The 25,237-nt window shown below is 42.3% G+C and overlaps 3 long non-coding RNA genes across 3 annotated transcripts in view; 1 reads left to right on the top strand and 2 right to left on the bottom strand.

Annotated features, from left to right (window-relative positions):
• Positions 1-1,460, top strand: part of LOC138957939 (uncharacterized) — a 2,760-nt gene extending 1,300 nt beyond the window's left edge. Inside the window, exon 3 of the long non-coding RNA XR_011453238.1 lies at positions 1-1,460. This exon is cut by the window's left edge and continues 132 nt beyond it. This is a non-coding gene — a long non-coding RNA (uncharacterized lncRNA).
• Positions 1,461-1,523: 63 nt separating this feature from the next.
• LOC138957933 (uncharacterized) lies at positions 1,524-18,636 on the bottom strand. Its single transcript, XR_011453232.1, has 4 exons — positions 17,600-18,636; positions 15,420-15,519; positions 14,554-14,652; positions 1,524-3,905 (listed from the first exon to the last, which is right to left on the bottom strand). It is a non-coding gene; the product is annotated as an uncharacterized lncRNA (long non-coding RNA).
• Positions 18,637-21,525: 2,889 nt separating this feature from the next.
• On the bottom strand, positions 21,526-24,234 carry LOC138957934 (uncharacterized). Its single transcript, XR_011453233.1, has 3 exons — positions 23,609-24,234; positions 22,902-23,077; positions 21,526-22,164 (listed from the first exon to the last, which is right to left on the bottom strand). It is a non-coding gene; the product is annotated as an uncharacterized lncRNA (long non-coding RNA).
• Positions 24,235-25,237: the final 1,003 nt, after the last annotated feature.

The raw sequence follows: 25,237 nt of genomic DNA, 5'->3' as shown, positions 1-25,237 counted from the left end.
AGTCACCCTGTCTGCCCATTTTGCATAGCCTTACAGGCTGTGACACTATGTCGTTCTTCAATGGTATTGGGGAATCAGAAGGCTTGGGAAGTATGGCAAGCATTTGAAGACGTCACTCAAACTTTCTTCAGGTTGTCTGCTCCTCTTTGTAAGCTGAGTACCACTGACAGGGCAGCACAAGAGCTTTTTGGTGTACATTTGTAGGACAAAACCAGCAACGTACTGGGTGTAAACAGTGCTAGACGGTACCTCTTCAGTAAAAAGAGCTGCCAAATTGACCATAATCCCCTTACAAGTGAGGTGCTGCTGCAGGACATGAGATTGAGAAGAGCCATCTACCTATTAGACTTCCAAACTCTGTGGGCTGGCAGTTCAAGGCTGGAAAGTGGGAGTCATTCTGGACGAGCTTTCAAGAGGTATCCAGCGTGTGCCGAGAACTCATGAGGTGTGCCTGCAAGAAGAGCTGTACAACAAAACGCTGCAAATGCTGCTAAGAAGGACTGCAGAGCACAGCTCTCTGCAAATGTGCTTGCATGCCTGTGAAAACTGTCAGCATCTAAACTGTGCAAAAATATTATTGCACCCATTTTCATACCCCAACTCAAACTTTTATTCCTGTGTCATTTTATTCAAACTGTCTATGCCATTAAAGGCTCGCATCTTCGCTATCTGGCACATTTTTTTTTAACATCATCATTTACGCCGTCAAAATAAGGATACCTTGACGTGACAAAGAGATGTGACAAAAACTTCGGGTACCTTTTAAAAAGCCGACGACAATTCCTGAGGCACAACTGGGTCACTGTTGTATACGAAGAGAAAGTCAACTTGATTATCCATCCAGAACAGGTTGTTTTATTTCGCCATCTTGCATATTTCTAGTGTTGTGCCATTGTACCTACTGATGTATGTGTCGATCTCACGGATGAGATGTTTATGTGTCAAATTTGAGGGATACCCAAGTCAACTAAAATCCATGTATTTTAGCAATGACCAAGTGGGTTGCGTTGAAACTTTCAGGAATGTGTGTCTACGCACGAGGCATAGTTCAACCATTTGAGTACACTTTCAAATCTTCACGAAATAATATTTTAACAAGAGGCAAAGCCTACAAGGCTCACGTATGTGAAACTATATGTTGAACACACGCACACACACACACACACACATGTATGAAGATGAGATTTTTTAACTTTGGAATTCTCATGCAATACAAGTACAAGTAAATTGTAATGCATAGGAATAAATTTTAACGCACACACTCACACTACATACTCGCATCACATATTACAGCACACATATGCACACTTTCAGTTTCAGAATTTATTCAATTACCTCTGTCAACTTCAGGAAACATTATAAAATACGCAGACTAGACACAATGACTTCATGCACAATGTCAATTTGTGTGGTTTTTATCAGAAGAACTTTTGTGCTATCCCATCAACTCCCCCTCCCCCCCCCCCCCTCCCCTCCCCTCCCTCCCCCCCCCCCACAAAAAAAAGAAAATAAAAAATAAAAAAAGCACTCTAGTGGGGCCTGCGGTAACACTGGCAAGAACATATTTTACATACAAAAAGAAACACAAAACAAACATACAATCATGATCACACAACGGCACAGATAATACAGCACGAGGTACCTGTGATGAAAGGACACCTGAACTAGCCCTAAATTGCAAGTGGCCTTTTACTTTTACAACAGGTAAATGTTTGTCAAGATCAAAGGGACTACAGAAATTGTCGATTCATGGGGAGTGTCCATTCATCAGAGGGGCCTCACATTGCAGGTACCATGCAATGTACAGTAACAGTAACCATAAGCATTTGCTCAAACACACACACACACACACACACATTCATGTGAAAACAGCACCTTGAAGTAAAAACAGTGGATTCCCCTTTTGAAAATTTGAAGGGGGGGGGGGGGGGGGGGGGGGTCACAAAATGGGGGTTAATTTACAGAACAAGTCAGAAGATACGAAAACAAATTCTGAGATGACACGGGATTGTAAAGAAGTCCAAATCAGGTGGTCTTAAAAAAGGGGCGGTTCCAATGCAGTGGCCTTTTAAGAGGAAGCTGAGACAAAATGTCCAATACAGTGGAACCCCCCTTCTAAGACACCCCTCTTAAAATGAAGCAAGTAAAAAATGGGGGTAATTTTACACAGGATATGAACAGAAAGTCTGAGAAAACAAGGTCTTGGGGGGTCTTAAAAAGGGAGTTATACTGTACCATGACTTGTAGTAGTACAGTTACCACTCCGTGTAAGTATTATCCCAGAATACCATGACACTGTGCAATCTACACTACCCCAGTGTTCAATTAAAGTCACATTTCTCCTTGTGAAAACATCTCACAATCTCAGTCAAATCTAGCAAGGCTCACTTGTATTTGGTAAGAGCATACCTTGAATTTGTCACAGGCCAACATTCAAAATGCTGACTGCTTGTGCTTGCTAAAGCCAAAAGTCGCTTTTACAAAACTAAAGCTTTGCCATGTCTGAAAGTGAGACGGTGAGCCAAACATTTTTTATAAAAAGAAATGTGCCTTTAAAATGATGGTTCATTCTTGAAAAGTCATAAAAAAGTCAAATATGGGAATCATTACACAAGAATCACACTCATTTGATCTTTTTCTAAAGACTCTTCCACACATGATACATTGCAGTGTTTTAGTGATGTGCAGTTCCTAGGCCTCGGTCTGTCTTCTATCACGTACACAGACAGTGGAACACCCCTTTTAAGACTCCCTCCCTTTCAATAATCTGTTTTCTGTTCATAATCTCTGTAAAGTTACCCCCAGTTTAAGACTTCCTCCTTCTTAAGACCATTATTTTCCCATTTTTGGGAGATCTTACAAGGTGGGTTCAACTCACTTTTGAATCCAGGTCTAACTGACCTTTTCTTTTCTGTGTCTGGGAACATCACTGTGCCTGAACCTGAATTTGAATGGGTTGGGTCTACCAGAATAATGAATGATTTTCCAGCACTGAAAATAATATTTTGATTACATTTTGAAGGACGTTGGCAACTGACAAACCGCGAACTGGTGAATTATCTCCCCTAGACAGTGCCTGGTAAATTGCACACCATCTTTAGCCCTGGATCATGATCACAGGCAATGTTGAATACATAAATTTTGAGAGGAGTTGCCAACTGAAAAACCGCTAAGTTAAGAATTACCTCCCCTTGGCAGTGCCCAAGGACGTATCACCTTAACTTACAAAATAAGGTGAACTGATTTAAGTGATTCAAACTTCTATTAATTTTTGACAACAGAATGACAATACAAATATTGATTTTAAAACATGATACATGGAGTGGAGAAAGGAAAGAAGATCATGTTATCCATGGGGTGATTTGTCCATGATCCAAGCCTTCACACCCAGAAGTCTCTCTGATGTGTCACTTGTCCTGTGGATTACCAGCTCCACATGCAGGGAAGAATATGAAAGATTACACCGAATAGCCTTGAATTTCATCACTGTTTCCTCACGCACAGTGTTAGGGTCAATGATAGCACAACACTTCAATCAGCATACCACAGTCCTCTCTAAATGATTCAGAAATGTCACCAATTTTGTTTGAGAGTACACTATCCGACATGTTTGGAAACCAGAGAATGGCAATGTCCACAAGGATGGAGCCTCAGCTCCAGGAGAAAATGAAGACATTTCTGTAGCAGCTGCTGTCGTTACCACTACAGTTGTGTTGTCAGTCCAGGATTATGCCCAGCTACTTGTAGTTGTACTTCTGAACCACGCAGGCTTGCCTGGCACTGAGAAGCAGCGGGTCATGAGGGGTGGGTGGGGGGGGTCGAGTGTCCTAGTGTCCTGCAATTTATTCCACCGCTGCTCTGTGCTTGCTGTCATCACTCGCCACCATGTCGTCATATCCTCAGATCTGTAACCAATAGCAGACATGATTATATATAGCTGATAAAATTGTTTGCAAGTTCTACTTCTTTAATCTTGAAACTGAGTTTTGTCAGGCTTCTAGCCATTCAAACTGTTCAGCATGGGAAACCCTGAAAATGTGCAAAACGCGCCAACTGACTTAGTTTGATGGTCAGACACCACCGACTGTTCAGTATGGGAGACCCTACCAGGCACCCTGCACATTAGCTGACTTAGCTTGATGGATTATGGAAGCACGCAAGCCACCCCACCACAACACGGTATCAGTTTCTGGGGGCAGTTACTTACCTCACATAAGTGACATGACTTTATTGTTCAAATTCATTGTCATAGTACAATTATACCACTTGACAATACCTGGAGACAACTTGACTATGATATTCAATTAATCAATTTTAAAAACAAAGCAAACACCTTAAACTTATGTGAAATGCGAATTTGACAGTTATAATACTCACTAGCCTAAAATTACAATTACTAAACAGACCACTGATGAAGCAACAACATGAAGCAAAATGTATCAACATATTTTATTTCCAAATCACACACTCAGCATACAGCAAAGCTAATTCGACGCTCCTTTTGTGTCCTGTGGGATCTGTACAGTTAGTCACTTGCAAGGACATGAACATTAATTTGAGTGTTATGATGAAAATACATCAAGCACAATGAACTATAAGCTCATCCAGGCATGTTGTGTGTTACTACTGTTACACCCCACAAACATCTGCAATACACTAATAAAGTTAGTGTACATTAAAGGAGACACGAAGCATAAAGTCAAGTAAACATGATGATCCTCCAGATTCAGGGAGACTGTTGAAGATGATATCAAGCACTGACCTGTGGAGAAAACTTGATTATGACATCCATTCAATCAATAAATAAACAACAAACTACAACCAGAAAAGGATAGAGCACTAAATTAAATTAAAAGCAAAAACAAGGAGTCAAATCGACAAATGTGTTCTGCTACTGATTCTTTATTTCAATTGCATTAATTTAAAATAAAACATAACAAATCTTATGCTCCTGTACATAACTTCAGATTTAGCGCCAATTCAAGTCTCACGTATGTGAAACTATATGTTGAACACACACACACACACATGAAGATGAGATTTTTTAACTTTGGAATTCTCATGCAATACATGTACAAGTAAATTGTAATGCATAGGAATAAATCTTAACGCACACACTCACACTACATACTCGCATCACATATATTACAGCACACATATAGTGTTCTGCTACTGATTCTTTATTTCAATTGCATTAATTTAAAATAAAACATGACAAATCTTATGCTTCTGTACATAACTTCAGATTTAGGGCCAATTAAAACACCAGACACAGAATCTAATTAACGCATCCACACCTAGTTGTGTCACTGTCATGGCTTGCATATCAAATTCTTCAACAAACAGAATATTGTTAAGTGCATTTCAAATACAAAGACAACAACACAGCAAACTCGCAATCTCTCAAAAATTCCATTTACACTGAAATTGACACCCAGCAGGGTTTGTGGTCCGAGTACCAGGATTCAAGTACACCTCCTAGTATTGCAGACTCAGGGAGATTGGTGAAGATCAGATCCAACACTGAGCCATAGTCTGTTGTGGGTTCAGTAATGAGCTGACGCAGACTGAATTCCTGACACAGCTGTTCGAGTGGTTTTGACAGTCTGTCAGAGGCATCACTGTTGAAGTCTCCTCCCATCACAACATAGGGTTGACTTGCTAATACCCTGTGAAGAATGGTCTCAAGTTCAGTACGCAGTGCGCTGGTTTTCACACCCGGAGGACAGTACACTCCCACTACACTCAGCCCTGCAATTCTGCTGCTGGCGTCAAGCACTGTAACTTCTATGCTGTGATTGCAACTTCGGCTTGTAGCTGTGTTGGAGGTAGACAGCAGACTGTCATCACGGATGTACACTATTGTGCCAGCATGTGGACGGTGAGTTTTGGTTGGGGCAGGGTTTCTCTCAAGAACTTTGAATTCAGGGAGACTGTAGTGCTGTGGTTCATCTTGTTCTTGTTCCCAGCTTTCAAATATGAATAACATTTCAGCTCGTAACAGATTTCTTTCAAGGCGGAGATCTCCAATGTGTTTGTGAAGAGAGCGACTGTTGTGAAAACCTATGAGAAATCCATTGCTGGCAAACTGCTGTAGGTCGCTCACACACCACTCAATGGGCTTCTTCCGCAATCGTTCCATCTCGGTCTTGACATCAGGTGACACTCTGATCTTGTTTGGGTCAAAATCAAGAAGATGGAGGCCGCCCAGAGTTTTGGCTCTGCTGAGTGCCACATACACTAGATGGTGTTGTGCCATACCCTGGAAAGACACCGCAACTTGTTCAAGAGTTGAACCCTGTGACTTGTGTACTGTGATTGCAGAGCAAGCTGTCAACGGAAACTGTTTACGAAGCACTGCAACATTTTCTCGTTTTCCAACACGAAACTGTTTGACGGCATGAAAGATGGGAGTCCATGTGGAGCTGATGGCTGGTGTGTAGAGTTGTTTGTTTCGGTGGCGGGTCTTTTCACCAACACTCTCTTCATCAAATTCTATCCATACAACCGACACATGTTCTGGCTTCTCACTGCCTTTGTGTCCAACCTGTCGTAAGGTGCCAGAAGCTCCATTCGTCAGACCATCGCTGATGTCAACATTGTGCACCAACATGAATCTACCGCCCACTTTGAGAGTCAAGTGTGATGGAAGACTCTGCGTTTGTTGCACTGTCATATCACGAGCTTTGTGAAGTATCTCGGTTTTCAGTGCAACACTGATGTCACCCATCACACTGTCCTTGGCTTCCAGCAGAATCTCCGAAGACTGGAGAAGGGCAAGACTTTTGGTGTTTTGCTCAGTGACGAGACGACGGCTGGTGAACAGGTGAAGCATGTTGTCCGGGATACTGGATTTGACAACACGGGACTTGATGAGGCTTGCATCTTCTTTGGTGTGGCATCCCTCCCTGATCCTGTTTAGAGCTTCAGCAAAGGTTCTGTCATCTTTCTGCCGCATCACCTGGGTCAACTCGAACATCTGGAACAGCTCCTGCCAGACAATTGGTGCTAGTGCTTCGTATGGTCCACGACTTGGCTGAAATACCCAGCGATCCATGACTGGTCTCAGCTGGAATAGATCACCAACAGCAAGGACACTTACACCACCAAACGGCTTGCTGCAACCCATCAATTGTTGCAGACGCTGACTGACAAAACCCATCATGTTGGCACCAACCATGGAAATTTCATCAATGATCACCAATCGCAATTCTGCTAGAGTTGACCGAAGTGTGTTCAAGCGACTGGCGTCAAGTTTCACGTAATCACTGAGACTCTGGTTTGCAGGGAGGCAGAAGGCTGTGTGTAGTGTCACACCTCTGATGTTATAGGCAGCCTTGCCTGTTGGAGCGGCAAGAAGTACCCGAAGGCAATCTGGATTGTCTCCAGGGCGACTGCTTAGGTAACGGACAAGGGCATGGTAAATGGCCAGGACACAGCGACTCTTCCCCACACCTGCACCTCCAGAGAGAAAACAGTGGAAGGGTTCGCATGCAGATAGACTGCCACTACACTTTGTCTTCATCCAGTGCAGTATGTGATAGAAGAACGTTTGCTGACTGCAATTCAGTGATCTTACCATTGCATCAAATTCTTCATTTGGTATCCTGTTCACTATACGGTCGTGAGTTATGTCGGATGTAGCATGACAACCCAGGTCAAGACCAATGTCATACTGTCGGTGCTGTTCAGAGTCTGGTTGGAACGCTGCATTGATAGTACTCTCTGTGTTGTATTTCTCGTGGCGGCTCTCCATGTCTTGTGCTTGTGGAGCCACCCCATCCCATGCTTCCTCATCAATGCCATCCTTCTGCACCTGTTCCACAGCCTGGTCCACAGCAGTAGCATTGGTCTCAAACTTGCTGCTGACTTCGAACACTGTTTCTTTCATTTGTTCAAATCTCTCATGGTATGTCCCACACCCACCAATGATATCCTTGTCCTCGTTTCGCCATGGTATGTACAACATCAGCTTCTCTCTGTAGTGGTTTTCTGAGTCAGACTCCAGAGAAAAGCGAACACAGCGCAGAACTTTTGGTTTTCTCCGGTGGTGCAAGACTTTGCCATCAGGAAGTTTGTACAGGTGACCAGAAGAAGAGTCATTGTTCCAGATGTTGTCGGTTGCATCCTCCTCATATTCACCTTCAGGGAGGAAATCCTGTTCCTTCTTCTTGGTGTTCTTACCTGTTCTGCTGCTTGATCCTGCCTTTCTCACGTCGTACGAAGTAGCAAAGTCTGCAAGACAGATGTTTTCCAACTCCTTTGGTCTTTCAGAGTACCTGTCGATCAGGCTTGTGAGAGTCACATCTGTGTCCTCATCTTTCATTGCTTCAAGCATGGTGGAATTCTTGAGCAGACCAACTCGCTGGCAGGGGGGTGATGTGTTGACAAAAATCACATCCCTTGTGCATCGGGTCAAAGGCAGCTGCATCAGGAGGTAGACAGCTTCCTGGGCAGACACTTCGCAGTGGTTCAAAAACTTGTTCGCAATGTGTCTGACTTTTTGTTTGACACTGTGGTTGCCACGTTTTGCCTCATCATCAGCGTGTTTTAGTAGATCGCTCATGCCACGCTGGCTCTTGCTGATGTACGTCACAATATACATTCCACAGGCATACTCATCCAGGACAAATTGCACATCTGTGTTGGCCATCCACACCTGAGCGAGAATATCATTTCTGCTGTTCATGCGTGTCGCTGATGGTTCGCGTTGCAAAAAGATCTTGGTGCTGTCAAGGTCAGAACGAAGTGCAAGGATGTACTGATTCTCATCAATGCCGACTCGCGCCAGAAATTCTTCAAAAGAAATGTTCTCACCCAGTTTCAACTGGCTAAGTTCTCTTTTGATGGTTCTCAAATTTTCTGTGATGCCAGAATTATCCTTTGCTTCAGACTGAGTCAGTGGACGGAGCATCATAGTTTTTGACATGGGAGGAAGAGGAAAACCAAACCTGCACACGTGTTTTCCACCTTTCTTGCATGACTTGGAATGCTTGTGTTCATGCAGGCTCGAAACGTTCTTCAACTCACCCTCTTCATGCCTCTGACATGTCAAGTGTTTATCAAGAAATGCCACCACATCTTCGTCAGAGTCTGTATCAGCCTTTGGTGCATCTTCAACCCAGATCATACAGTGAATGTGAGGGGACCCCCGCTGCTGAAATTCTACTCTGAAAAAGTGGTCCGTCACTTTTCCAAGAGGCTGCAGATCACTCAGGATGACTTTTCTGAACAAGACCTGAACTCTGTAGTCAAAGTGACGAGCGCAAGTCACAGGATCTTTTTGTATAAGCTGCGACTTCTCCTGCCAGGTCAGGTTCTCAAGGTCATCATCAGTGGGGTCTACACTGTGCTCCATGCGGTAGAGGACACGGAGAAGATCAATCCACCTTGTTTCAGCAGCAGAAAATGTAGCAAAGAAAGTTGGTCTACCAAGCTGCCTAATCATAGCAAAGAGATCCTTCTGTTTCGCTTGCCAGTACGGGGGAGAGGATCGCAGTGTTTTGAGGACACGATACCCTTGATCCTGGCGCAGAAGATCTTCAATGGCACCATCTTTCCTCAACTGCCCTGCAGTATGGCCTGTCTTTGCTCCTTTCACTTTCCGAAGTGCTGTTGTGGCTAAATCTCGAATCTGTAACATCTGTAGTTTCTTCAACTTGAAAAAGATGTTTGCAATGGAGTGGGCAGCACGCCGGTCAGCACTTCTTAGCTCAGCCTTGCAGATCTTACTGTAGGTGAGGGGCTTCATTCGATCACTGTTATCAACACGTCGTTGGCCGCAAAATATGGTTGGAAAGGATTTCTCCTCACAATCTTTATCCATGAACAGACCAAGTGGATGTTTACCCTCACCTGGTGCTATGTTCAGTGCTGCCTGGCCATCGGTTGTAAAGTCGTTGGGGTGCAGAAGGGTGTCACGACATCCACCTCCCAGTTCTGCCTCTTGACTGGTTTCTACCCATTCTTTGTCTTCATCATCTTCCCCGGTGTTATCTTTGTCATTAGCAGGTATGTTTTCCTCCTGCCACTCCTGAAACAAATCTGCATACTCTTCTTGCAGATTGCCATCTTGGTCTTGTTCTGGTTTGTTGTTGTCTTTCACTGTGCCAGAAGAAGCTTGATCAGTTACCAAGTGCTCAGGGTCTTGTGGCGGTACATTAGAACATTGCTTCACACTCACAGCATCACATTCAGGTTGTTTGCCTCCGTCACATGAGTGTGCATGGTTGGTCTTCTCACCTTGGATACAACTGTCATCATCTGCACTGTTGATTCTGAACTCAACCGACTCTGCTCCCTCCCACTCTGGTTTGAACCAAGAAGGATCGAGCTTAATACCCTCTTCCCTGAACAGGACACTGTTCCCAATCAACCACTCCGCAGCAGCAAAGATCTTCCCAGGCCTGACATTTTCAAAGTGGTAGGAGGACTTGTAGCGCAAGCGTCTCTTCAACTTCAAGGCAATTGTCTCTGTCTCTTCGAATCGCCTAGGTAATGAAGTCACCATAGCTGGCACATCCACTGGTACATTCACTACATTTCCCCTGATACCAAACTGATGGTCGCAGCCAAGCTCTCGCATCTGCATGAAGGGAATTCGTGGTGATATACACCGTTCCTCCAGGGTTGTGAGACCTTCAAGTGTAGACGGAATAGCCGGGAATTCAAGACCATTTCTCACAGCTAAATTGGGCAGCACAGATTTCCTCAAACTGGAAAGACATGTGGAACATATCCACTCAGTGTCTTGGAAGCTTTTTGTTCCTAACAGAACCTGCTCTATAATGGAAGACTTAACACCCTTGTTCTGGAGAGATGCAGCAGAGGGAGCAACACTCACTGAGTGTTTGTAGAAGAGACCATTACAGCATGTACATATGAATGAAGGTCCGTGACTAACATTGGACTGAAAGACCTTCTTGATGTCATCGACCGTCAAGCAACTGCTTTTTGTGGTCAGTTTGTTCCTTGCTGCTCGCACCTTAGCTTGATAAGCTTCTCTGTATGAAGGACAACGCCTTCTCTTCACTTTCCTCAATCTGTCACTCTCCGATTCCTTTCGCCTATAGTTTCTATTCTGTCTTTGTTCTGCTTTCCTTTGCCTGTCTTTTAGGGCCTCTTTCTCTCTGTATTCTTTACTACCTCTCTTTGTTGCCATTCTCTGTCTGGTTCTACCTGCTTCTTTCTGACTGTAATCCCTATTGGCTCTCTTTGTTGTCATTCTCTGTCTGGTTCTACCTGCTTCTTTCTGACTGTAATCCCTATTGGCTCTCTTTGTTGTCATTCTCTGTCTGGTTCTACCTGCTTCTTTCTGACTGTAATCCTTATTGGCTCTCTTTATTGTCATTCTCTGTCTGGTTCTACCTGCTTCTTTCTGACTGTAATCCCTATTGGCTCTCTTTGTTGTCATTCTCTGTCTGGTTCTACCTGCTTCTTTCTGACTGTAATCCCTATTGGCTCTCTTTGTTGCTTTTTTCTGTCTGTTTCTACCTGCTTCTTTCTGACTGTAATCCCTATTGGCTCTCTTTGTTGCCATTCTCTGTCTGGTTCTACCTGCTTCTTTCTGGCTATATTCTTTAGTGGCTCTCTGTTTAGCCATTCTAAGTCGGTTTCTTTCTGCTTCTTGCTCTCTGAACTCTCCACTGCATCTTCTCTTTGCAATTCTTGCTTTGCCTAGGTGTGCTTCCTTGTGCCTATATGCCTGACTAAGTCTCCTCTCACCTTTTCTCTGCCTATTTTCAGCTGACTCTTTCTGCTTGTACTCTTGGTTTTGACGTAGTTTCTGCATTGTATTTCTGCGGTTCACAAGTGTCACGGTTGTATGAGATACGAGTGGCCTCTCAGCACCTTCACACTCTGCTGCTGCAAGCACAGGTACATGAACTTGTTGATGTTGGCATGACAGCACTGGTCCATCAGATGGAAGATGGACGTCAGTCACAATTTCATAATGGTTATTGTTGAGGTGGTTGATGAAGATGCACCGTGAACTCACATGGGTCAGTGGAGCAATCAGTCTTGGATCAAGTGTGTGCCAGGCACTCTGCCCGACTACATTGCGATAAACACAGATTCTGGTGTTGAGCATGAGGGCAGCACTGTAAATCTCCACTTCTGTTGCCCACGTCCCTGAATTCCGCATGCCCGACCTGGTCAGATAGGATGCGGCTGTCAGCCCTTGTTGTTGCAGGAGAACATGCTCAATTCGATATGTGTGTGCAGACTGTGTCATGAAATGGCAGACTGCAGCTCGAAGTTGGAGATGGTACTCTTCACACCCAGTCACTGCAAAGCTCAGGCAGCGGAAAAAACAATTACCATCTCCCCCAACCCTTTTAAAATGTTTGGGTGCTCCAGCCGGAAGCAGATGATCTGATGAAGGCATTGCAAGCTTCAAAGGCAAAGTGAACTCGCGACATTTGTCTAACTGCCACTGGCAGTGTACAGGGTTGAATGTGATACCATGTTGCTCAATGGCTTTAACCTGAATATCCTGTGAATCTGAACAATTGTGTGACTGAAGGCGCTGGAATGATGAAAACACTCTGCCACAAGAAGTACACTTAGAGCATTTATGTTTCAATAGCCTAATACGGCTACTGAACATTTTCTGGCAGTCTACACACTGCACAACTGAGTCCATTCTGAGGAGCAAATAACATACACAGTGACTGTTAAGTGTGGATTCAGTTATAATAACAATAAGAAATTGTCACCAAATCAAAATTGGCAACAAAGCTCAGACTCAAAGACTAAAAAAGAATTAATTATGCAAGCACAAAAAACGTAATTCAGGATCAAAAGAAAATGAATCAAAACTTGCACACACGCATTAGATCATATACAATGTGCAAAATGACTGGCAGCACTCCTAGGCCTTGAAACCACCATCAGAACATCCAGACGAAAAATATTCGAAGTTGAAAGTTTCCAAGTTCCAAAATTGCAGAAAAATCGGGCAGCACCCCTAGGCCTGAAAACTACTGTCAGAACTAGGGTGAAAAATATTTCAAGTTCTAAAATCGCAGAAAAATCGGCAGGACCTTCAGAACAGATGAAAAATATTCCAAGTTCTAAAATCGCAGAAAAATCGGGCAGCACCCCTAGGCCTGGAAACTACTTTCAAAACGGAGACGGAAAATATTTAGTTCTAAAATCGCAGAAAAATCGGGCAGCACCCCTAGGCCTGGAAACTACTTTCAAAACGGAGACGGAAAATATTTCAAGTTCTAAAATCGCAGAAAAACCGGGCAGCACCCCTAGGCCTGGAAACTACTTTCAAAACGGAGACGGAAAATATTTAGTTCTAAAATCGCAGAAAAATCGGGCAGCACCCCCAGGCCTGGAAACTACTTTCAAAACGGAGACGGAAAATATTTCAAGTTCTAAAATCGCAGAAAAATCGGGCAGCACCCCTAGGCCTGGAAACTACTTTCAAAACGGAGACAGAAAATATTTAGTTCTAAAATCGCAGAAAAATCGGGCAGCACCCCTAGGCCTGGAAACTACTTTCAAAACGGAGACGGAAAATATTTCAAGTTCTAAAATCGCAGAAAAATCGGGCAGCACCCCTAGGCCTGGAAACTACTTTCAAAACGGAGACGGAAAATATTTCAAGTTCTAAAATCGCAGAAAAACCGGGCAGCACCCCTAGGCCTGGAAACTACTTTCAAAACGGAGACGGAAAATATTTAGTTCTAAAATCGCAGAAAAATCGGGCAGCACCCCCAGGCCTGGAAACTACTTTCAAAACGGAGACGGAAAATATTTCAAGTTCTATAATCGCAGAAAAATCGGGCAGCACCCCTAGGCCTGGAAACTACTTTCAAAACGGAGACGGAAAATATTTCAAGTTCTAAAATCGCAGAAAAACCGGGCAGCACCTCTAGGCCTGGAAACTACTTTCAAAACGGAGACGGAAAATATTTCAAGTTCTAAAATCGCAGAAAAATCGGGCAGCACCCCTAGGCCTGGAAACTACTTTCAAAACTGAGACGGAAAATATTTCAAGTTCTAAAATCGCAGAAAAACCGGGCAGCACCCCTAGGCCTGGAAACTACTTCCAAAACGGAGACGGAAAATATTTCAAGTTCTAAAATTGCAGAAAAATCGGGCAGCACCCGGCCTTGGCCTGGAAACTACTTCCAAAACTGAGACGGAAAATATTTCAAGTTCTAAAATCGCAGAACAATCGGGCAGCACCCCTAGTCCTGGACACTACTTTCAAAACGGAGACTGAAAATATTTCAAGTTCTAAAATCGCAGAAAAACCGGGCAGCACCCCTAGGCCTGTAAACTACTTTTAGAACAGAGACTAAAAATAATTCAAGTTCTTAAATCGCAGAATAATCGGGCAGGACCCTAAGGCCTTGAAATTACTTCCAGAACAGAGACGAAAAATTATTTCAGTTCTAAAATTGCACACAAATCGGGCATCATGACTCCTTAATAGTCTTAGGCCTGGAAATTTTTTTCAAAACCTAGACAAATTTTTTTTTATGTTGTATGAAAACTTAGAATATTAGTAATAGTATAAAGTTGGGTACTCACAAAGATGTTGCTCGTGACGAAATCAAAAAATAGGCTGAAGATCAAACTGTCAGGCTGAGGATTGTCCAGGTGGAAGAAATCAAAGAGTGTGATGCTGCGCTGAAAATAAAAATGTAATTGCACTTTAAACTTGGCGCATGAGATGACTGTCCTTTTGTCTAATTGACGTTTAAGAAAAACAATGATTATCATTATTTACAATATCATTAGTTAGGCCAAAAAAAAAAATTGTCTGTTTAGGGTAACATGACCAAAAAAAGTAGGGTCGGTAGGTAGGTAGGTTTTTTGTGTGTGTGTGTGTGTGTGTGTGTGTGTGTGTGTGTGTAAATGCTATGTTGGCTGAACATTCACTTCTTATATTTGATGAATACATGTTTCAAAACTAACGTATAAATAAAACAGAGAGAAAGGGAGAGAAAGAAACGCCAAATGTTTCTTTTTAGCATTTTTACCTCTTTTTTTTTTCTTTTTTTTTTTAAATCAAAAAAAAGTTTTTGGGTCGGCGCCAAATCGATAGGGTCGGTCGGGTTACCCTAAACAGACAATTTTTTTTTTTGGCCTTATCGTTAGATTTGACTGTGAAATTACTTTCAGAACTGAGACAGAAAATATTTCAAGTTCTAAAATTGCAGAACAATTGGCTGGGACTCCTGCCTGAAAACTACTTTCAGAACCGAGACAATAAATATTTGAGATTTCTAAAATTGCAGACAAATCTGGCAGCACCACTAGGTCTGGAAACTACTTTCAGAACCGAGACAAAAAATATTTCAAGTTCTAAAATCGAAGAAAAATTGGACAGGACTCAAAAAATCTTTTAATGATGTATGAAAAGTTAGAATATTAGTAATAGTATGGGTACTCACAAAGATGTTGCTCATGCGAAAATCCAAAAATAAGATCAAGACCAAACTGTCAGGCTCATGATTGTCCAGTTGGAAGAAATCCTAAGAGCGTGATGCTGCGCTGAAAATGAAAATGTAAAATTTTGTACTTTAAACTTGGTCAGGTTTTTTCTGAGCGCAGGAGATGACTGTCTTGTCTGAAATCGCACTCTATCTGATGTTAAGCAAAAACTGACAATGCAGTAATGCACTGAAGTCGCGTGAAGCAATATAAAAACAGTCAGTTTGCAGTCATGATAGTTGATTAGTCAACTAGTGCAAATTGTTTTTGACTTTCAGAGCATAAGCACATTGCCAAGCACTACAAACCGTCCTAACCTTAAAATGCAGTATCAAAAGTATGGAAGCAAAGTCTTATCTGACCAATGCATGTACTAAAGAGTTAATTTATTAACTTGATAATTAAGTAGAAGTGCATTGCCAAGGCAGTGCATACCCCCAGCAAAGAACAAATCGCCTCTCTCTCTCTCTCTCTCTCTCTCTCTCTCTCTCTCTCTCTCTCACAGACACGCACACTCACAGACACTACACACACAGACGTGCGCTCAAACCACGTCACACACACACTCACTCACACACACATCATCCATGCTCACAATGTATTATTTAAAAGCGAGGGTTCTGCAAAAAATCAGTATGACAATGTGGCCTTTCTTTACACAAAAAATGACACTTCGAATCAATAGAATCAAGTGTAACACATGTAAGTTTAGATGATTTGGACTCGGTCTTCATCGTGGATTGACGCCCACCAAAGCCTAATTGAATCCCTCTGCCGCTTCGCTCCGTCGAGCTTCAATTAGCTTTTGGTCGGGCGTCAATCCACGATGAAGATCGAGTCAAAATCATCTAAACATACATGTTACGCTTGATTTTGACTCGATCTTCATCGTGGATTGACGCCCGACCAAAGCTAATTGAAGCTCAAGCCTAATTGAATCCCTCCGTCGCTTCGCTCCGTCGAGCTTCAATTAGCTTTGGTCGGGCGTCAATCGATGATGAAGATCGAGTCAAAATCATCTAAACATACATGTTACGCTTGATTTTATTGATACATACTATTGATCCGAAGCGTGGATTGACGCCCGACCAAAGCTAATTAAAGCTCTCCGTCGCTTCGCTCCATCGAGCTTCATCAATTAGCTAAGTATTAGGTAAATAAAGCATAGTTCTATCCGATACGGCAAAAACGTGGAATTTCAACCACATAATCATTGACCCAATAATAATAGAATCAAGTGTAACACATGTAAGTTTAGATGATTTTGACTCGGTCTTCATCGTGGATTGACGCCCACCAAAGCCTAATTGAATCCCTCCGCCGCTTCGCACCGTCGAGCTTCAATTCGCTTTGGTCGGGCGTCAATCGATGATGAAGATAGAGTCAAAATCATCTAAACATACATGTTACGCTTGATTTTATTGATACGTACTATTGATCCGAAGCGTGGATTGACGCCCGACCAAAGCTAATTAAAGCTCTCCGTCGCTTCGCTCCATCAATTAGCTAAGTATTAGGTAAATAAAGCATAGTTCTAAACTTCTATCCGATACAGCAAAAACGTGGAATTTCAACCACATAATCATTGACCCACACCACCTTATACTGTTCACCGTCAGGGTCTAGCATTGGAAAAAGAGATTTCAGCTTACAAACTACAAAGGCAGGGGTCTGGGGCATCACCCCTGGAATTTGAAGAGGTTTTGTGATTTTGCGTCTACAAGCCCCTCCCCAATTCGAGTTTCGCGTTAGCTTATTGGAGATGTCATTTCGGCGTAAATGCGCCGAACGGCTTACAATGAATGCAGCTGCTAGGCCCTGGTTTGCTGAGCAGCTGGCCGCCAGCGACGTAGTCTATCACTGATAGTATCAGCACTGTTTTTGTGATAACAGGTCACAATATTTTCCTGTCGAGCCGCAATTTTGGAAGGGGAAGTCTAGTCGGCGGCAGTCACGCGCTTGGCGCCGAACTGAACAGTATCGAATTTTCCTACAAGCGTGTCACCCTTCTGTATCTCCTGTTTTCAGAGAAAACGCTTTCAGGAGCTCCACTACATGATCTCCACCTTAACTGGGAATCCCCCCAGGCACACACACACTTTTGAAGTGGTTGACATGATAACACATACCGTGTACTCACAAAAATCGAAGAGCGAAACAGAACCCGCCTACGGTCATGGATGAAACCCAAGCTATCCCACAATTCCAGAAAAACGGTTTGACTAATCATAAGCTAACTGCGCGCCGTAATGATATTTTGTTGTTGTAAGTTCAAAATACACTATAACACCCTTATCGATCACTACTCTGACTTAAAAACTGGTCCAACGTGAGAAAATATTATGGAGATATATACTAACAGCTCAAATATTACGTGTAAATGCTTTCTTTTGAGGTCAGTCGGGCGCGGTCGCTTGTGGTTGGGAGCGATCCGGCCGGCCACGGTCGCGCGGTAATTAGTCAGACCGACACAGATTAGTGCTGCCGTTCTTGAAATTCACATAAATGTAACCAAGAACAAAGACATACAATCCTTACAGGCACTTTAGATCTACTCATTTCACTAGAGGTGACTACCTAGCACTGTGTCATCCGTATCTGCTGAAATAAAACAAAATATAAAATACCGGGGAGACACTGTGACTACTCACTAGTCTAGATCTGTCCGTACTTACCGGGACTCGGCCAGATCGACACTGAACTTTCGACAGCTCTTCCTCGCGCAGATGATTGGAAAAAAACGCTGTGCAGATCAAACTGTAGGAAATCTCACTTTGGTATCTTCTTTAGTCTATTTCATCTGGAGCTTAGAAACCGAACCCAGTCGACTCAGTGACCAGGCTGAGTCAGTCAGTGAATCATGTATACCACAATCCTTAGCGGCGCGACCCCAACCTAACCTGGTCTTGACTAACCTGGTCTACATACCAAACGCGACACAAACCGGTCAGCTGCGTGTACCCCCATAAACCACCCCACCACCCGTTTTCTTTGGATACACACTTTAACTACACACATGCCGACAAAATGTTGATCATTGGTTCAATACTTTGAAGATGTTGCTTGAAAAATAACCAGGTGAAATGAGTATTTCGGTGTTTAGTCAAATGTTAAAGTTTCTACCACAGACATACACACGCACAGACGCACGCACGCACGCACGCACAGACAGACAAAGTTACGATCGCATAGGCTACACTTACGTGGGGAGGGGAGGGTGCATGTACCTACTTCGTAAAAAAAGGCAGGTCTACATTACTGGGTTGATGAACTGCCAAAGCCCACATCACTCCAAAGAGCAAGAAGCTTATTTTGTCATGTAAGGGTTTATATAATTTACTCTGGTACTGTATAGAATAAAGGGCCCATTATCAATCAAATCTCTGGTCTGGTCTGAGTTTGTTTCATCAATGATTGTATGTGAGCTTACGAACATAACGATTCCCACTTTAAATAAATGCGATCAAGATAATTAGGTAGACAACATGTCAAGAGACGTTTATTCCTTATTTCTTGTTATAATTGAAGGATATCATTATGCAATATACTGCTTTGTTTTTTAAAATGGCTTCAAATTGTCTCCCTTGTACCGACACTTTAGTACACAATTTGTGCATTCACTTGAGTTATTTCTTAAAGAAAATTACCCCCCAAAATTATTCAAAACAGTCTTTGACATATCTACAGTTTCATTAAAAGAAAAACTGTATTTTATTTTAAATGATAAATAAATATAGACAAATCTTGGGACTGTGCACAAACTGATCGGCTTGAACTCAAAAGTCGCAGCCAAGAATCTTCTGCAACTTTTGAGTTCAAGTCTGTCAGCTTGTGCACGGTCCCACAATCAGTTCAAAAAGAATTTTCCTTGATATAGCCTTGAAAAAAAAAAGTAAGTAACAAATTTTGTACAAACAAATTTGTTCAAGGGAGACAATTGAAATCATGTTTTTTAAAATCGGTGAATTGCATTATAATTTCCTCCAAAAAATAACAAATAACTGAAATAAATTGGAAACAAGAAGGGCAAAGCCCATACGACTCACATGCTTGACCTCGACCTTTAGGGTAACTAAACCTAGCAATGACATCATACACTAAGAACTGCTTTACACATTTTTCCTACCAAAATACACGTGACCTTGACCCAAGGTCAAGGTCATCCAAGGTCATGCAACACAAAGCTGTTAATTCAAGACATAGGAAGTACAATGGTGCTTATTCCCCCCTCTGCTTCTTTACCTCTGTAAACTTGTAGGGGTAGTTATTTTTCGATAATGACCCAGCAACCAAACAAATAACGACCCAGCAACAGCCTGAATCCTCGATAGTGCAATGGGTTGAGAAGCTGTTCTGTTTCGGTACTACTTTTTGCGACTGAAAAGTTCCGAACGCTCTAATGTACGAAGTATACATCTCTGGAGCAAACAATACAAACATACCGCATTTAAATTAACAACTACAGGCCTGAACACATGAATCTCCATATAAAATCCATGAGTTCGGTTGTTTTCTGAATCTAGATCAGACGTTCATCACAAGCAATTTCCCAAGGCAAGTAACTCATACTTTGTCTAGCGACAAGAGTAGTTCCCCTTCTTTTCACTCAGTTTCTTCGACAACAGACTGCAATCCGACGGTCAGTTTTCAACAATATTTCATTTAATAAACAGATCACACGCAACCAAATGCACACATCTCATCAATTTAAACAACATAAAGCGGTTTCATACACTATTTTCCCCAGGAAACTTAACTTCATACAGTTTTTAACGTTGGAACACGGGTGCAAAAGTTCGTCTGCTAGTCCCATTTGACGAAAGAACATTATCCTAACCGATACCAAAACATATACAGAACACACAATATCTGCCTTTGCCGCCACAGCAGAATAACAGCATATCTATGTACTTGATTTTAGTCCAAAATAGGAAAACTGACAAGAAGTGTTAACAGAATGGAATGATTTGCACGGAACTATACAACCGCGCATTAATCGATCGCCTGCGCAGGTTGACTGGTTGAGTGAATAGGATTCGATCAAACTTTCGCAAAAAACCTCCTCTTTTCTTTGAATAACTGAAGAAAGGAGGAATAAAGAGGTTACACACCTCGTCTCAGTGATTATCAAAAATAATGGTCTCAGTTCGCGGTCATGAAAAAGCTCGCTAAAGCTCGCATTTTTCATGATCCGCTAACTTCGACCATTATTTTTGATAATCACTGAGACTCGGCATGTAACCTCTACTTATTGGCTCTTTCTACCATGAGATATGGTCACTTTTAGTGGTTCACTACCTTATTTTGGTCACATTTCATAAGGGTCAAAGTGACCTTGACCTTGATCATATGTGACCAAATGTGTCTCATGATGAAAGCATAACATGTGCCCCACATAATTTTTAAGTTTGAAACAGTTATCTTCCATAGTTCAGGGTCAAGGTCACTTCAAAATATGTATACAATCCAACTTTGAAGAGCTCCTGTGACCTTGACCTTGAAGCAAGGTAAACCAAACTGGTATCAAAAGATGGGGCTTACTTTGCCCTATATATCATATGTAGGTGAGGTATTCAATCTCAAAAACTTCAGAGAAAATGGGAAAAATGTGAAAAATAGCTGTTTTTTAGACAACATTTATGGCCCCTGCGACCTTGACCTTGAAGCAAGGTCAAGATGATATGTATGTTTTTTGGGGCCTTGTCATCATACACCATCTTGCCAAATTTGGTACTGATAGACTGAATAGTGTCCAAGAAATATCCAACGTTAAAGTTTTCCGGACGGACGGACGGACGGACGGACGACTCGGGTGAGTACATAGACTCACTTTTGCTTCGCATGTGAGTCAAAAAGTGCTAACATTATTACCTTGATCAGATCGATGTGTATGACAAGGAATTTCTATGTTTGCTGATTTGGTTGTCCGGTAATGACTTTCATGCACAGGGCTTCTAAATTCACTCGCTCAAACGCTCATGTCTGCACCAACATTCACACACGTCCATATTCATAAGGGATGGTGACAACACGCTCTTGAACAACAAACATGGCACAAAACGAATGAACATTTCAAACATTTCGCTATTGAATGAAATCATCAGTACATGGATATCAAATCATAAAACATCTCACAAAATACCTCCTTGCCATTCCGAAGTTGAAGAAGAATACAGTCCGGCATTACACACACTACACTTTCATCACTGAGAATCGCTGTTCACAACACATGTCCTCGGCTCTCCGAATAATACACACAAGTCATGGATGATGGTATAGTCCGTACGAAGCCGAAACACTTCTTACTATCCTCTGACACAAGTTCTTATCAGCTTCCACAATCTTCTGTCTTAACTGCAGGCATTTAAAATATTAAACCGGAACTCACACACAGAGGTGACAGCACTACGTACCCTCCCTCGCTGTAAACAAAGTACTGATTTTACCTGTCCATATTGAAACTACATACATTTTTCACTTGACAGAACAGTTAACTGTTGCTACCAACTTAATTAACTGGTATTGGAAAAAAATATCACACCTTGAAAACCCTAGTTCAGTATATCATAACTATATGCAGCCTTCAAACGGTTGGTACCGGTTGTTGAAGATCTCTTAGTCGCGCTTCCTTGCATCCGGACTTCTTGGTCAAAATTGAGGCCTTGAAGAGTCGTCCGGGGAAACTTGTCTTGTCTTGAAGCATACCTGAAAATGAAATAATTTTTTTTTACTTGACACTAAAGCAAATCTTATGCTGGGTACAAATGCTAAAACAAGTTGCGCCAGTCTGTCAAACATGTATAACGATACTGAACGCAGTACATTTCACAAGGACAATGCTTAGCTGAAAACCAGCATTCACGTCGAATAAGGTAAATGGCAACCCAGCATAGCGCAGTAGCAAAACTGTCCCACGCTTCCCTGTGTTTAAAACAAATCTGTTTAACTTTCTAAGCTTGTAGCCCTGAAAGTCAAAACATTATGATTCTGAAAATGTACCAGCCAGAGAGCAAATTTTACGAACCAAACCAACAATTTGATTCAGCATCTTCACTCGCATTTGGCGAGTAGATGAACACTTCTACTCACCAGTTGCATGCTTCTACTAACTATGGCGAGTAAAATACTTGCCACTTTCACTGTTTCAAGGCTGGTTTGTTTTTAACCTAAACATAATGTTGTAGTTTTCCAGAAATTGCTCTACACACAAACATACACCACCGCCCTGGTCTCTTGACTAAATGTAAAATGCATAGCTTGTTGATAATGCACTTTATAAATATCACTGTTTCTCTTTCCCCAGTCTTGTAGCTGTTGTAGTTAACAAGCTCTATATTTTAACTTTGAGACTTATGTTCTGAAAAAAATAGATCACACTCTGATGTAAACCTCTAGGTAATGCAACCCTAATTTCCTTAATATTAATTATTATACACACTTACTTAACAATTTGTATGTCATCGAGAGCAGCTGGTGCAGTTTTCATGGCAGCATGGCCCTTCCACATACATTTGTAGTGTGTACAAGTTTTGTCTGCTGGCACAGTGTCGATTCCTTCAGCCATGTAGTGTGAAGCAGCAAAAAGGGTGGCGGCTACATGGTTGCAAGACTGTCCTTTCTGGGTAAAAACAACAACACACATTCAAATTCCGTTTGTGTCATCTTGATTTTCCTTAGCCTGTTAATAACAATTAACTTTATCTTTCCTAGAAATTCCTACAGAGAGCTTGTACGCGCATGCTGTTGATATCTATATAAAATATATACCGGCTCAGAATGGAATTTGATCTTACTGCAGTGATAACCTTCATTGACAAGAGGATTCACAAACACATGTGTACGTACACATTAAATAAAACTCCGCACTCAGGTACCTGGTACATGATTCTATTGAACATGCCTAGCCAACATGGCATGGTCTCCTGGAGATACTGATTGAAATTACATTAACATGCTGCTCATGACTTTGTCAAAAATGAAAGCTTTTGCATGCAGACATTTTTAGTAGAGAATTATGAATCTCTGTGTGTGTTTGTCACTTTGTGTACCATGCATTATATGACTGAGTATGAAAACTGATTGTGTAAGATTCCAAGTAACGCAGCCATCAAGTTAATCCCACAAAACATACAAGGCCAACAACACTTACCCAGCAATACACTCGCAGTAGGCTCCAAGTGCCTGTCCGGTCAGCGTCCCCCCACAACAGCATACACTTCGTTGCGAGTCTGCTTCATTGACGTCAGCACACTCGCTCTGAGTCTGATCACTACAGTTGCTTACTGGCTGTTGTGCCATGCAGAAAGACATTTTATGCACACAGTATGTCTATCGTTTACCCCAAGGTTTTGCATTCTTTGCGCTGGATGCGTCGTATAACTTGTCGAACGTCGACGCAGTAGTATCAGTAAAAAAGTTGATCCAGAGATCTGTACTGTAGATCTGTGGTCGATCACCTCTGCTTCGCTTATGCAGGGGAAGTTCGCCAAGTCTTTCGTCCATATACCACCAATAGCCGTTTCAAACCATACCTTCATGCATGTCCTTGACTTTTAGTTCATGATTTTGAACAAGATAATCCGTTTTCTTGCAGAATTTCTCAAAGTAATCCTCTGGCAATAGTACTTCGAGCACCGACAGTGAAAGAGGTATTTCAGGCCAGGCACCTATTGCCCCTTATTTCCGGTTATCAGAGAGAGGCTGCCGTGCCCTAAAATCTGATTGGTCGAAACGCTGGGGGCAAAGGTTATACGAAAAAGGTCTATCAGTAGTGGAATGCATGAATGGAGACTATTATAGTTAGCAACTAAACGTAGGTTCGAACTAAGCAGTTCGTAACTACAGATTTAGTCAGTCTGCAATGCATGAGAGCGAACTTGGTCGAGACTACTTAGTTACCAACAAAAAGAGTAGGTCATAACTTTCAGGTGACGTCACGGGGAATCCCCGTCACTGCGCAGGCGCGGTGAACTCTTCACCTTCGAAAGTGGTAAACAAACCAGCATGGGATTGGGAGCATGGTAACAGTGCGAACTTGAGTGGTTGATCGATGCAATATTATTTTGGCGAGCAAACAAGACAAACATAGGCAGAACGCAAATGTTTCTCTCAGTTCTTCTGCACATTACGAGAGCTAAAACTGCCCGACCGGGGAGATGTACGCAGCATATAGGCTGAGTCAGTGTCGTCGAAGATTTGAGTGATGGCTCAGTCGGTATGTACTGGGAAAAGGTCCGTGTCCCTCATACTGATTGTGCATTTTAAAGCAAAGCTGGAACTTTGTAACAGACAATGATGTATGGATGTATTTAAGTTTGTGTTTCAATTTATGGGAGCGAAACTGACATTTCTGAACTGAAAAAAGTCGTGTTTTGTGGAGTTTAGAGTTGTCAGTAGAGACCGAGTAATCGTTGAAGAGAAATAATTGCATGGTTCACCGATGGAGAGTTAAACGACCATAAAACCGCACCACAGGTATGTCACGAAGCTGTCTAAGTTCTACACTATACAACAAAAGAAAATTGAATGAGGGAATCAAGACAATAGATCAACTCTCTCTCTTTCTTTCTCTCAGTCTCTATCTCTCTCTCTCTCTCACACACACACACACAGGGGCATACGCACACACTAACACACACACACACACACACACACACTCACTCTCTCCCTCTCTCTCTAAACCGCTAAGAGGGAGGGACAAAGTTGAGAACAAGAGTGCCAGATAAAGGAAGGAATGTAATTTGGAGCGATCATTAAACAAATTAAGAAACAAGCAAGT

The sequence above is a fragment of the Littorina saxatilis genome, unplaced genomic scaffold (assembly GCF_037325665.1).
Source record: "Littorina saxatilis isolate snail1 unplaced genomic scaffold, US_GU_Lsax_2.0 scaffold_419, whole genome shotgun sequence".
NCBI classification, from domain to species: domain Eukaryota; kingdom Metazoa; phylum Mollusca; class Gastropoda; order Littorinimorpha; family Littorinidae; genus Littorina; species Littorina saxatilis.
This window is presented reverse-complemented; position numbering and strand designations above follow the sequence as displayed.